Genomic DNA, 12,386 nt, shown 5'->3' on the forward strand with positions numbered 1-12,386 from the left:
AGCAATCATCTTTTATTTGGCACCTTGTCGAATGCCTTCTGGAATTCTAAATACATTATGTCCATTGGTTCCCCTTCATCCACCCTGTACGTTATGACCTCATAGAACTGAAGCAAATTTGTCAGACATGAATTCCCCTTCGTAAAGCCATGCTGACTTTGTCCTTTTAAATTATGTTTATCCAAATGTTCTGCTGCTGTCTCCAAAATTTTACCAACCACAGATGTTTGGCGAACTGGTCTATAATTTCCAGCCTTCTGCCTACTACCCTTTTTAAATAAAGGTGTTACATTAGCAGTTTTCTAATCTTCCGGGACCTTTTCCGAGTCCAGTGTATTTTAGAAAATTATTACCAAAGCATCCACAATCCTTACTGCCACTTCCCTCAAGACCCTCCGATGTAAGCCATCAGGTCCAGGGGATTTATCCGCGTTGAGTCCCAATAATTTACTGAGTACCAATTCCTTGGTGACTTTAATCGTATTTCGCTCCTCCCCGCCTCGAGCCGCCGGTTGGTCCAGTGTTGTGATATTCTTAGTGTCCTCTACCGTAAAGACTGAAACAAAATATTTGTTCAGCATTTTTGCCATCTCCATGTTTCCCACCATTAATTTCCCGGTCTCATCCTCTAAGGGACCCCCGTTTGCCTTAGCCACCCTTTTTCTCTTGATATAACAATAGAGTCTCTTGCTATCGGTTTTTATATTTTTTAGCTAAATTATTTTCATAATCTATCTTCCCTTTCTTAATCAAACCTTTAGTAACTTTTTGCTGTCTTTTGAAGACTTCCCAATCTTCTATCCTCCCACTAAGTTTGTCTACCTTATATGTCCTTGCTTTTAGTCGGATACTACCCTTAATTTCTTTACTTCGCCACGGATGGCTATCATTTTTTTTACACCCTTTTTTCCTCAGTGGAATATATATTTTTTTGAAAGTTGTAAAGTAACTCCTTGAATGAACACCATTGCTCATGTACCGCCTTACACTTTAATCTATTTTCCCTGTCCACTTTAATCAATTCCGCTCTCATACCATCATAGTCTCCTTTATTCAAGCTCAGTCCGCTTGTTTGAGAACCAATCTTCTCACTCTCTACTTGGATATGGAATGTAACCATGTTATGGTCACTCATTCCAAGGGGATCCTTCACTAGGACATTATTAATTAATCCTGGTTCATTACACAGGATTGGTCCAAGGTTGCTTGTCCCCTTGTAGGTTCAGTTACAGACTGCTCAAGAAATCCATCCCTAATACACTCAATAAACTCTTCCTCAAGGCTGCCCTGCCCAATTTGATTTGTCCAGTTAATATGATAGTTAAAATACCCCATACTTATAGCTGTTCCCTTGTTACATGCCCCGACTATTTCCTGATTAATACTTCTTCCAGCAGAGTTGCTACCATTTGGAGGCCTATATACTACGCCCTCTAGTGTTCTTTTCCCCTTATTATTCCTTATCTCCACCCAAACTGTTTCATTGTCCTGATCCTTTGTTCCAATATCATTTCTCTGTATTACAGTGATTCCTTCCTTTATTATCATAGCCACCCCACATCCCCTTCCTTCCTGCCTGTCCTTCCGGATTGTTAAATACCCTGGCATATTTAATTCCCAGTCGTTGTCACCGTGCAGCCATGTTTCTGTAATAGCCACAAGATCATACCCATACGTAGTTATTTGTGCCGTTAACTCGTCCATTTTGTTACGAATGCTACGTGCTTTCAGATAAAGAACTTTCAAATATGTTTTGTGACACGTAGTTCCTGCTTTTTCCTTTTTTAACACTTTACCTTTTACTCCATACATTGTGCCCCTTCCTGACAAGCTTTCCTCTGTCTCCCTGCTCAGGTTCCCAACCCCCTGCCACAGCTTTGATGCTGTGTTAATCGCCATACGCTTTCTCGTTGTTAATAAATCTGTCGTACACTTCCTTTCCGCTGCTCTACGCTTTTCCCTCTCACTTGTTCTTGAACAACTGTTTGTCCTATTTGTATTGTAGATTTCCCCTGGGTCTTCCCCTCTCTTGCTGCTCTCAATTTTATTCCCTTCTGACTCCGCGCTCAGATTTCCATCCCCCTGCCACTCTAGTTTAAACGTTCCCCAACAGCACTCGCAAAAACCCCCGCGAGGACATTGGTACCGGTCCTGCTCGGGTGTAACCCGTCACGCTTGTACAGGTCCCATCTTCCCAAGAACCGGTCCCAATGTCGCAGGAATCGGAATCCCTCCCTCCTACACCATCCCTGCAGCCACGCATTCACCCTGTCTATTCTCCTGTTCCTATACTCAATAGCACGTGGCACCGGTACTAATCCTGAGATCACTAACTTTGATGTCCTGCTTTTTAATTTATCGGCTAACTCCTTAAATTCACCTTCCAGACCTCATCCCTTTTTTACCTATATCGTTGGTACCAATATGGACCACGACAACCAGCTCTGATATCCTGTTGGTTCTGTAATGTTTAAATAATGCAAACTCATCACGTTCCCCTCCCACTTACCCGATGTTCTTGTCCACTGAAATGTCACTCGTGTGTTGACAACGAGCTGACTCCGTCCACCCCTTCTTCAACTGCCTGTTCTCGTCTGTCCCGATAGAATTTCGTCAACTGGAACAGTTGTTAACCGGCAGACTTTGTCAAGACCTCAGTGATCGCAGTGTTCGGTCTGTGAACAACAATGGAGAAAACTAAACATATTATCGACCTTCCATCCGGGCGGTTAAATTTCCTCTTACACCAAACGGGTGCCGCCTCCTGTGAGCCACGTTATCAAATACCTTCTGAAAACTCATATATACCGCATGTGTTACAATCCATTTATCTATGTAGTCACGTCTCAATAAGGCTGTATCAAATTTGTCAACTACAATGTCAAATGTCTGCAGATAATCCGTTCCAGCCTTCACTGAATCATAAATGATTCGACGTGAAATTACAGATTCGAGAAGTTTGCCCACAAATGACGTTATAGAATCATAGAATCATAGAATCATAGAAGTTACAACATGGAAACAGGCCCTTCGGCCCAACATGTCCATGTCGCCCAGTTTATACCACTAAGCTTGTCCCAATTGCCTGCACTTGGCCCATATCCCTCTATACCCATCTTACCCATGTAACTGTCCAAATGCTTTTTAAAAGACAAAATTGTACCCGCCTCTACTACTGCCTCTGGCAGCTCGTTCCAGACACTCACCACCCTTTGAGTGAAAAAATTGCCCCTCTGGACCCTCTGGACCCTTTTGTATCTCTCCCCTCTCACGTTGTCTAATAAGTCTCTGGTTATCTGATTGCCACATTCTCCCTGTTTTAACACAGACATTACATGGTCTCTTTCAGTCCACCTGGATATTTTCATTAACAATTGCGTGTTCAAAAATTGTGAGTTTTGAAAAAATATGGTCAGAGTCCCTCCTTTCTGTTCTATGACTTCCTTTAACAGCCTCGGGTACGTTGTCTCTGAGCTCAGTGACTAATCCACTTCGGCTGTTACATTCAGAGCCAAATCCTTCTCGACAGTTGTCTCGAAATATGGCTCCACACCCTCCTCACTCTCGCTGAAGATGCTGTATCGACATCTTTGTATGGAATACTTTTACTGTCGATAGTTTGATACTGTGATACGTTGATTCTTTGAAACCATCATTTTCATATCTGCCATCATTTTTAGAAACTGTAGGCAATATTTTGTATCTCGCCAAAAGTTCATCCAATCCAGCCCTGTCTGATCGATACCATATCACATCCCTCAAGAGTCTAACTTTCCAAACATGTTTGGAATGATTTTTAGATTCACAGACATAACACACAATCTGAACTCCAATTCACTGGAATGTTGACACGTTCTCGTTTTTTTTAATTTTTAGATATCAAGTTACATCTTCTGTCACTACTTCAAAAAACTCCTTCCTTTTTTCTTGGTAATCTCTTTTCAAAAATTCATAAATCTTCTGTTCCTGCTCCAACAGTTTTATTATTTCCACTCTCTAGTCTCAGTTCCGGATATTTCACACGCTCCAGTCTTATCAGGTGAAACCCTCCCACTGCTCCATATACCCAGTCTGTCAAACCGTTTTTGTTGGTTGCTTGAGATCGTAACCGTCCCTTCCCTTCTTCCTGAACTCTCCCTCGTGTCCCAAGAACATGAACCCTTCACTCCTGCTCCAGCCCTCCAGCCACACATTCACCAGCGTCATGTTGTCCTCAGTAAGGGCCCAGTGCACAACAATTCGGAGATCACCAACCTGTGGCCATGCTTTTCAGTCCAGAGCTCAAATTTGAATATTCCCTTTATAAACGTAATTCGAACCGTGTTATTGATTCCGACCATGACTATTTTCCGCTCTCCGTTCCTTTCCAGAGATGGTCCCACCTGTTCCAGGAAGTTCTTCCCCCTGGCACCAGGGCGGCAACGTATCACTTGGACCTGCTCAGGTCTGCAGAAGAGTCTGTCTATTCCCCTGACTATAGAATCTCGCACCACTCTCGCTCTCCTATTCCTGCACCCCACCTCCTCTCACCTATCTCCCACTTGGGCTGCCTCCCACTGCTCCCTGGTTTCACACTGTTACTCTGGAAGACCAATCTGAGTGACTGTTTCTATCCGCCTTACAGTCCATAACATCAGTTGTCTATTGGGCAGTTCCAATACTGAGATCCCTCCAACTGTGACCGCAGGGTCCGGTAGATGGTCACTCACATTCTTTTATTTACACACTATATGCTCGGTTTCTTCTTCCTGTTTGAACAACAGGATATTTTTCATGATCTGGACCCTTTATCCGGACACAATTGATATTTGAAAGATTGTTCTGAACCTACCGGTGTCTATTCTCATTCTTGTTGATGATGTTGGATCTTCTCCCCTGTTTGGACCTTCAGCCATGGTGGTGACAGGCGTTCCAAGATTGTGATGCTCTGTAATAAGTATATTAAAGGAAGGTTAGACTGAAATATTAAAATGAGAGGGAGGAACGTTGGCTTGTTAAATGTGATATCAAGTCCCTCCTTCCCCATCAGTACAACAGCTGTTAGCTCTTGGATCGGGCACTTCTCGACTGTTACGATCAACTCTCCACATCAGGTGCGGCACAGACAGCTGCCCAGTGAAACTCAATGAGTCCCGCTGATTTCCACAACCCAGTTCTGGATGTCCGAAATTCTGCACTGGGAGCACCAGTTGGTAAGATTTACTTGCAGTGCAGGCCAGCACCAGACTTATTCCTGAGGTAGTGAATATTCTGAAGGGTGATATGGATCGAGGTGATGAATTAAATGATCCTTCACTCAGTTTTACTCAGTCTGGCGCTATTGTATTATTTTATTCATAGATTTGTTTTTTTAATTCTTTTGATTTGTTGAGTTTTTATATTAAATTCTTTTATTTTTTGAACCTGATAATTATCGACAAACACAATATGGAGCTGGGTGTGATTTCTCTGCTCTCGATGGGTAGTGACATTGTCCGTGTGTTCAGGGAGATGCGTTTTGGTTGGTACTTCCTTTTGAATAAATTTACCTTATCTCTCATGGTATCAGCACCTGACTAATGAGCACTGTAGGAGGTCAGGAATTTTACTAATTGAACACTAATGTATAATTTATGAATTGTGTAACTTTAAACAGATGCTGCACATTTATTTTTGGATTATTCTTAGGGGTCTTACAATCTCAGCAAACACCACAAATATATAAGTTGTAGATTTGACGGCAATTTTAAAATCATAATTCTCCACGTGTGCGTGTGCCTCCTTTTGTGTGTGCACACAGGCAAGAGCAACTAATCAAACTATCAGTCACTGTATTATCCTTTCCACACTGTGGAAATGTAAACGCGATTAATCTCAGTTAGTAGTTTCATCAAACTATAGTTGAAGTTATTCGCTGGCACTAATATAATAACAAGATTAAATTGTGCAGTTACACTTTATGTAAATTAGTGATGGACCTTCCTCCCTTTTGATAATTTCAATAGTTACTTTTTATATGAAAATTAGTGATGGACCCACCTGCAAGGTGGTAATTTCAGTCGATGTTTTTTAAAATAAAGATTAGTGATGGACCCTCTTCCTTGTTTGTAAATTCAGTAGTTTCTTCTTATATAAAGATGAGTGATGGACCCACCGACATGTTGGTAATTTCAGTCGTTGATTTTCATATGAAGATTAGTGATGGACCCTCCTCCCTGTTGGTGATTTCAGTAGTTATTTTTTTATGTACAGATTAGTGATGGACTCTTCTACCTATTGGCAATTTGATTAGTTACTTTTTATATAAAGATTAGTGATGGACCCTCCTATCTGTTGTTAATTTCAGTAGTTAATTTTTATATAAAGATCAGTGATGGATGCTCCGAACTTTTGGCATTTTCAGTAGTAACGTTTTATATAAAGATTGTTGTTGGACCCTCCTACCTGTTGGTAATTTCAGTGGTTACATTCTATAGAAATATTAGGGCTGGACCCACCACCCTGTTGTTAATTTCAGCAGATACTTTTTATATAAAGATTGGTGATGGACCCTGCTCCCCGTTGGAAATGTGAGTTGTCACTTTTTAAATAAAGATTAGTGATGGGCCCTCCTGCCTTTTGGTAATTTCAGTTACTCTTTATATAAAAAAATATGATGGACCCTCCTACCTGTTGGAAAATTGAGTTGATACGTTTTATATAAAGATTAATGATCGACCCTCCTCCCTGTTGTAAATTTCAGTAGTTACTTTTTATATAAGGATTAGTGATAGACCCTCCTACCACTTGGTAAATTGAGTTGTTACTTTTCATATAATGATTGTATGGACTCTTCTACTTGTTGGTCATTCAGTCGTTACATTTTATATAAAGATTCGTGATGGACTCCACTCCCTGTTCGTAATTTCAGTAGTTACGTTTCTTATAAAGATTAATGATGAACCCTACTCCCTGCTGGCAATTTCAGTAGTTACTTTTTATATAAAGATAAGTGATGGACCCTTCTGCCTGTTGGTAATTTCAATAGTTACTTTTCATAAAACGATTAATAATGGTCCCTACTTCCTGTTGGAAATTTGAGTAGCTACTTTTTATATAAGGATTAGTGATGGACCCTCCAACCTGTAGGTAATTTCAGTTGCTACTTTTTATTCAATAATTAATGATGGACCCTCCTCCGTGTTGGTAATTTGAGTTGTTACGTTTCATATCAAGACGAGTGATTGACACTCCTACCTCTTGGTAATGCAGTGGTTGCTTCCGATATGGAAAGTAGTGATGGACCCTCCTACCTCTTGGTTACTTGAGTAGTAACTTCTTATATAAGGATTAGTGTTGGACACTCTTCCCTTTTGGTAATTTCTGTGGTTAATTTTAATATAAAGATTAGTGATGGACCTTCATACCTGTTGGTAATTTCAGCAGTTAGTTTGGACATAAAGATTAGTGATGGACCTTCCTACCTCTTCGTGATTTCAGTTGTTCCGTGTTATATAAAGATTTGGGATGGACCCTCCTACCTCTTGGTAATTTCATTGTTTCCATGCTTTCTAGAGATAAATGATGCATGCTCCACTCTGTTATTAATTTCAGTTTTTATTTAAACATTAATTATGGACTCTCCTACCAGATGGTAAATTGAGTTGTTAGTTTTTAATAAAAGATTAGTTTGGATTCTTCTACTTGTTGATAATTCAGTAATTACATTCTATATAAAGATTAGTGATGGTCCCTCCTCCATGTTGCTAATTTCATTCGTTACTTTTAAAGAAGATGAGTGATGGACCCTCCTTCCTGTTGTTAATTTCAGTGATTACTTCTTATATAAAGATTAGTGATAGAGCCTCCAATCTGTTGGTAATTTCAGTAGTTACATTTTATATAATGTTTAGTGATGGACCCTCCTCCCTGTTGGTGATTTCAGTAGTTACTTTTTATGTAAAGATTAGTGATGGACTCTCCAACCTGTTGTTAATTTCAGTCGTTAATTTTTATATAAAGATCAGTGATGGATGCTCCGACCTGTTGGCATTTTCAGTAGTAACTTTTTATATAAAGATTGGTGTTGGACCCTCCTACCTGTTGGTAATTTCAGTGGTTACATTCTATAGAAATATTAGTGATGGACCCTCCACCCTGTTGTTACTTTCAGCAGTTACTTTTGATATAAAGATTAGTGATGGACCCTGCTGCCCGTTGGAAATGTGAGTTGCCACTTTTTAAATAAAGATTAGTGATGTGCCCTCAGGCCTTTTGGTAATTTCAGTTGTTACGTTTTATAAAAAGATTCGTGATGGACCCTCCTACCTGTTGATAATTTCAGTGGTTACTCTTTGTACAAAAAATATGATGGACCCTCCTACCTGTTAGTAAATTGAGTTGATGAGTTTTATGTAAAGATTAAGGATCGACCCTCCTCCCTGTTGTAAATTTCAGTAGTTACTTTTTACATAAAGATTAGTGATGGACCTTGATACCTGTTGGTAATTTCAGCAGTTACTTTATACATAAAGATTAGTCATGGACCCTCCTACCAGTTGGTAAATTGAGTTGTTACTTTTTATATAATGATTAGTGATGGACCTTCATACCTGTTGGTAATTTCAGCAGTTACTTTACACATAACGATTAGTGATGGAGCCTCCTACCTCTTCGTAATTTCAGTTATTACGTGTTATATAAAGATTAGTGATGGACCCTCCTGCCTCCTGGTAATTTCATTGTTTACATGCTTTGTATAGATAAATGATGCACGCTCCTCTCTGTTGTTAATTTCAGTTTTTATTTGAAGTTTAATGATGGACCCTCATACCAGATGGCAAATTGAGTTGTTATTTTTTAACAAAAGATTAGTATGGACACTTCCACTTGTTGATAATTCAGTAGTTTCATTCTATATAAAGATTAGTGATGGATCCTCCTCCCTGTTGCTAATTTCAGTCGTTACTTTTTATATTAAGATTAGTGATGGACCCTCCTCGCTGTCGTTAATTTCAGTGGTTACTTTTTATATAAAGATGAATGATGTATCCTCCTACCAGATGGCAAATTGCGTTGTTATTTTTTAGAAAAAGATGAGTGCTGGACTCTCCTCCCTTTCGTTAATTTCAGTGGTTACTTTTTATATCAAGATTAGTGATGGACCCTGATTCCTGTTGGTAATTTCAGTAGTTACGTTTTATATAAAGATTAGTGATGGAGCCTCCAATCTGTTGGCAATTTCAGCAGTTACATTTTATATAAAGTTGAATGATGGAGCCTTGTCCCTTTTGGTGATTTCAGTAGTTACTTTTTATGTAAAGATTAGTGATGGACTCTTCTACCTATTGGTAATTTGAGCAGTTACTTTTTGTATAAAGATTAGTGATGGACACTCCTCCCAGATGGTAAATCGAGTTGTTACTTTTTATATGAAGATTAGTATGGACTCTTCTACCTGTTGGTAATTTCAGTCGTTACTTTTTATATAAAGATAAGTAATGGACCCTCCTCCCTGTTCGTAATTTCAGTAGTTACTATTTATGTAAAGATCAGTGATGGATGATCCGACCTGTTTGCATTTTCAATAGTTACTCTTTATCTAAAGATTGGTGTTGGACCCTCCTACCGGTCGGCAATTTCAGTGGTTACATTCTATAGAAATATTAGTGAAGGACCCTCCATCCTGTTGTTAATTTCAGTAGTTACTTTTCATATGAAGATGAGTGATTGACCCTGCTACACGTTGGAAATGTGAGTTGTCACTTCTTAAATAAAGATTAGTGATGGGCCCTCCTCCCTTTTGGTATTTTCAGTTGTTGCTTTTTACAATAAGATTCGTGATGGACCTTCCTACCTGTTGATAATTTCAGTAGTTACTCTTCATACAAAAATATGGTGGACCCTCCTACCTGTTGGAAAATTGAGTTGATACGTTTTATATAAAGATTAATGATCGACCCTCCTCTCTGTTGTAAATTTCACTAGTTACTTTTTATATAAAGATTAGTGATGGACCTTGATACCTATTGGTAATTTCAATCGTTCCTTTTACATAAAGATTAGTGATGGAACTTCCTACCTCTTCGTAATTTCAGTTGTTACGTATTATATAAAGATTAGTGATGGACCCTCCTACCAGTTGGTAAAATGAGTTGTTAATTTTTATATAATGATTAGTATAGACTCATCTACCTATTGGTAATTTCAGTAGTAACTTTTTATATAAAGATAAGTAATGGACCCTCCTCCCGCATGGCAATTTCAGTAGTTACTATTTATATAAAGATCAGTGATGGATGCTCCTACCTGTTGGCAGTTTCAGTGGTTACATTCTATAGAAAGATTAGTGATGGACCCTCCACCCTGTGGTTAATTTCAGTAGTTACTTTTGATATTAAGATTGGTGATGGACCTTGATACCTATTGGTAATTTCAACCGTTACTTTATACATAAAGATTAGTGATGGAACCTCCCACCTCTTCGCAATTTCAGTTGTTACGTGTTATATAAAGATTAGTGATGGGTCCTCCTGCCTTTTGGTAATTTCAATTGTTGCTTTTTACAAAAATATTTGTGATGGACCCTCCTACCTGTTGATAATTTCAGTGGTTACTCTTTTGACAAAAAATATGATGGACCCTCCTAACTGTTGGTAAATTGAGTTGATACGTTTTATATAAAGATTATTGATCGACCCTTCTCTATGTTGTAAATTTCAGTAGTTACTTTTTATATTTAATTTGTGATGGACCTTCATACCTGTTGGTAATTTCAACTGTTACTTTATACATAAAGATTAGTGATGGACCCTCCTACCTTTTCGTAATTTCAGTTGTTACGTGTTATATAAATATTAGTGATGGACCCTCCTACCAGATGGTAAATTGAGTTGTTAATATTCAACAAAAGATTAGTATGGTCTCTTCTACTTGTTGATAATTCAATAGTTACGTTCTATATAACGATTAGTGATGGACCCTCCTCCCTGTTGTCAATTTCAGTGGTTACTTTTTATAAAAGATTAATGATGGACCCTCCGACCGGATCGTAAATTGTGTTGTTCGTTTTTATATAAAGATTAGTGATGGACTCTCCTCCCTGTTGTTAATTTCAGTGGTTAATTTTTCGATAAAGATTAGTGATGGAGCCTCCAATCTGTTGGTAATTTCAGTCGTTACATTTTATATAAAGTTTAGTGATGGAGCCTCCTCCCTGTTGGTGATTTCAGTCGTTACTTTTTATGTAAAGATGAGTGATGGACTCTTCTACCTGTTGTTAATTTCAGTGGTTACTTTTTATATAAAGATTAGTGATGGACCCTCCTACCAGTTGGTAAATTGAGTTGTTATTTTTATTTTAAGGTTTGTATGGCCTCTGCTACCTGTTGGTAATTTCAGTCGTTGCTATTTATATAAAGATCAGGGATGAATGCTCCGACCTTTTGGCATTTTCAGTAGTTACTTTTCATATAAAGATTAGTGAAGGACCCTCCTTTCAGTTGGTAAATTGAGTTGTTACTTTCCATATGAAGATTAATGATGGACACACCTCCCTGTTGATAACTTCAGTCGTTACTTTTTGTATAAAGATTAGTGATGGACACTCCTACCACTTGTTAAATCGAGTTGTTACATTTTATATAATTATTGTATGGACTCTTCTACTTGTTGGTAATTCAGTAGTTACATTTTGTATAAAGATTAGTGATGGGCTCTACTCCCTGTTCGTAATTTCAATCGTTACTTTTTATATAAAGATAATTGATGGACCCTCCTGCCTGTTGGTAATTTCAGTAGTTATTTTTTATATAAAGATTAGCGAAGGGACTACCAACTGTTGGTAAATTGAGTTGTTATTTTTCATATAAAGATTAGTGATGGGTCTACCTACTGTTGGTAAATTGGATTGTTACTTTTTTTGTAAAGATACCTGTTGATGTTAAAAGTAACTTCTCAAATTACCAAGGTTATCGATCAGGAAGCACCGATCTGTGTGAAAGATGGTTTCCGCCCGGAGCAAGTTTCCCGTTAAAACATTCCTGAAGTTTGTTTCTGTCTGAAGGGAGCGGCCTCTCTTTCTTCAGTTGAGCCAGTTTAACAAATAACATCCTCAACAACGTATTTTAGAGAAAACAGTAGTCCCTGCTCCATTCTCCCCATCTAATTCGCATGACACGAATTAATTATAATTAATCAGGAACAAGATTTATCTCCTACTTTGCTCCTATCCTGCGATTGGATCACCTTCAGTCCGGCCTCGGGTAACCATGGGCTGATTTTCCAGGTGACCAGCAGAGCGCAATATTCGGCCATTGCGAATGTGTTAACGCTTTCCTGAGCTGAACTGTGTGTTCGATCAGTCTTTGATCAAATCAATATATTGTACCAGGCACAAAACGGCTCAGTGAGTAAGAAGAGCCAGTGTC

This window comes from Heptranchias perlo, unplaced genomic scaffold (assembly GCF_035084215.1).
Source record: "Heptranchias perlo isolate sHepPer1 unplaced genomic scaffold, sHepPer1.hap1 HAP1_SCAFFOLD_49, whole genome shotgun sequence".
In the NCBI taxonomy this organism is placed as follows: Eukaryota; Metazoa; Chordata; class Chondrichthyes; order Hexanchiformes; family Hexanchidae; genus Heptranchias; species Heptranchias perlo.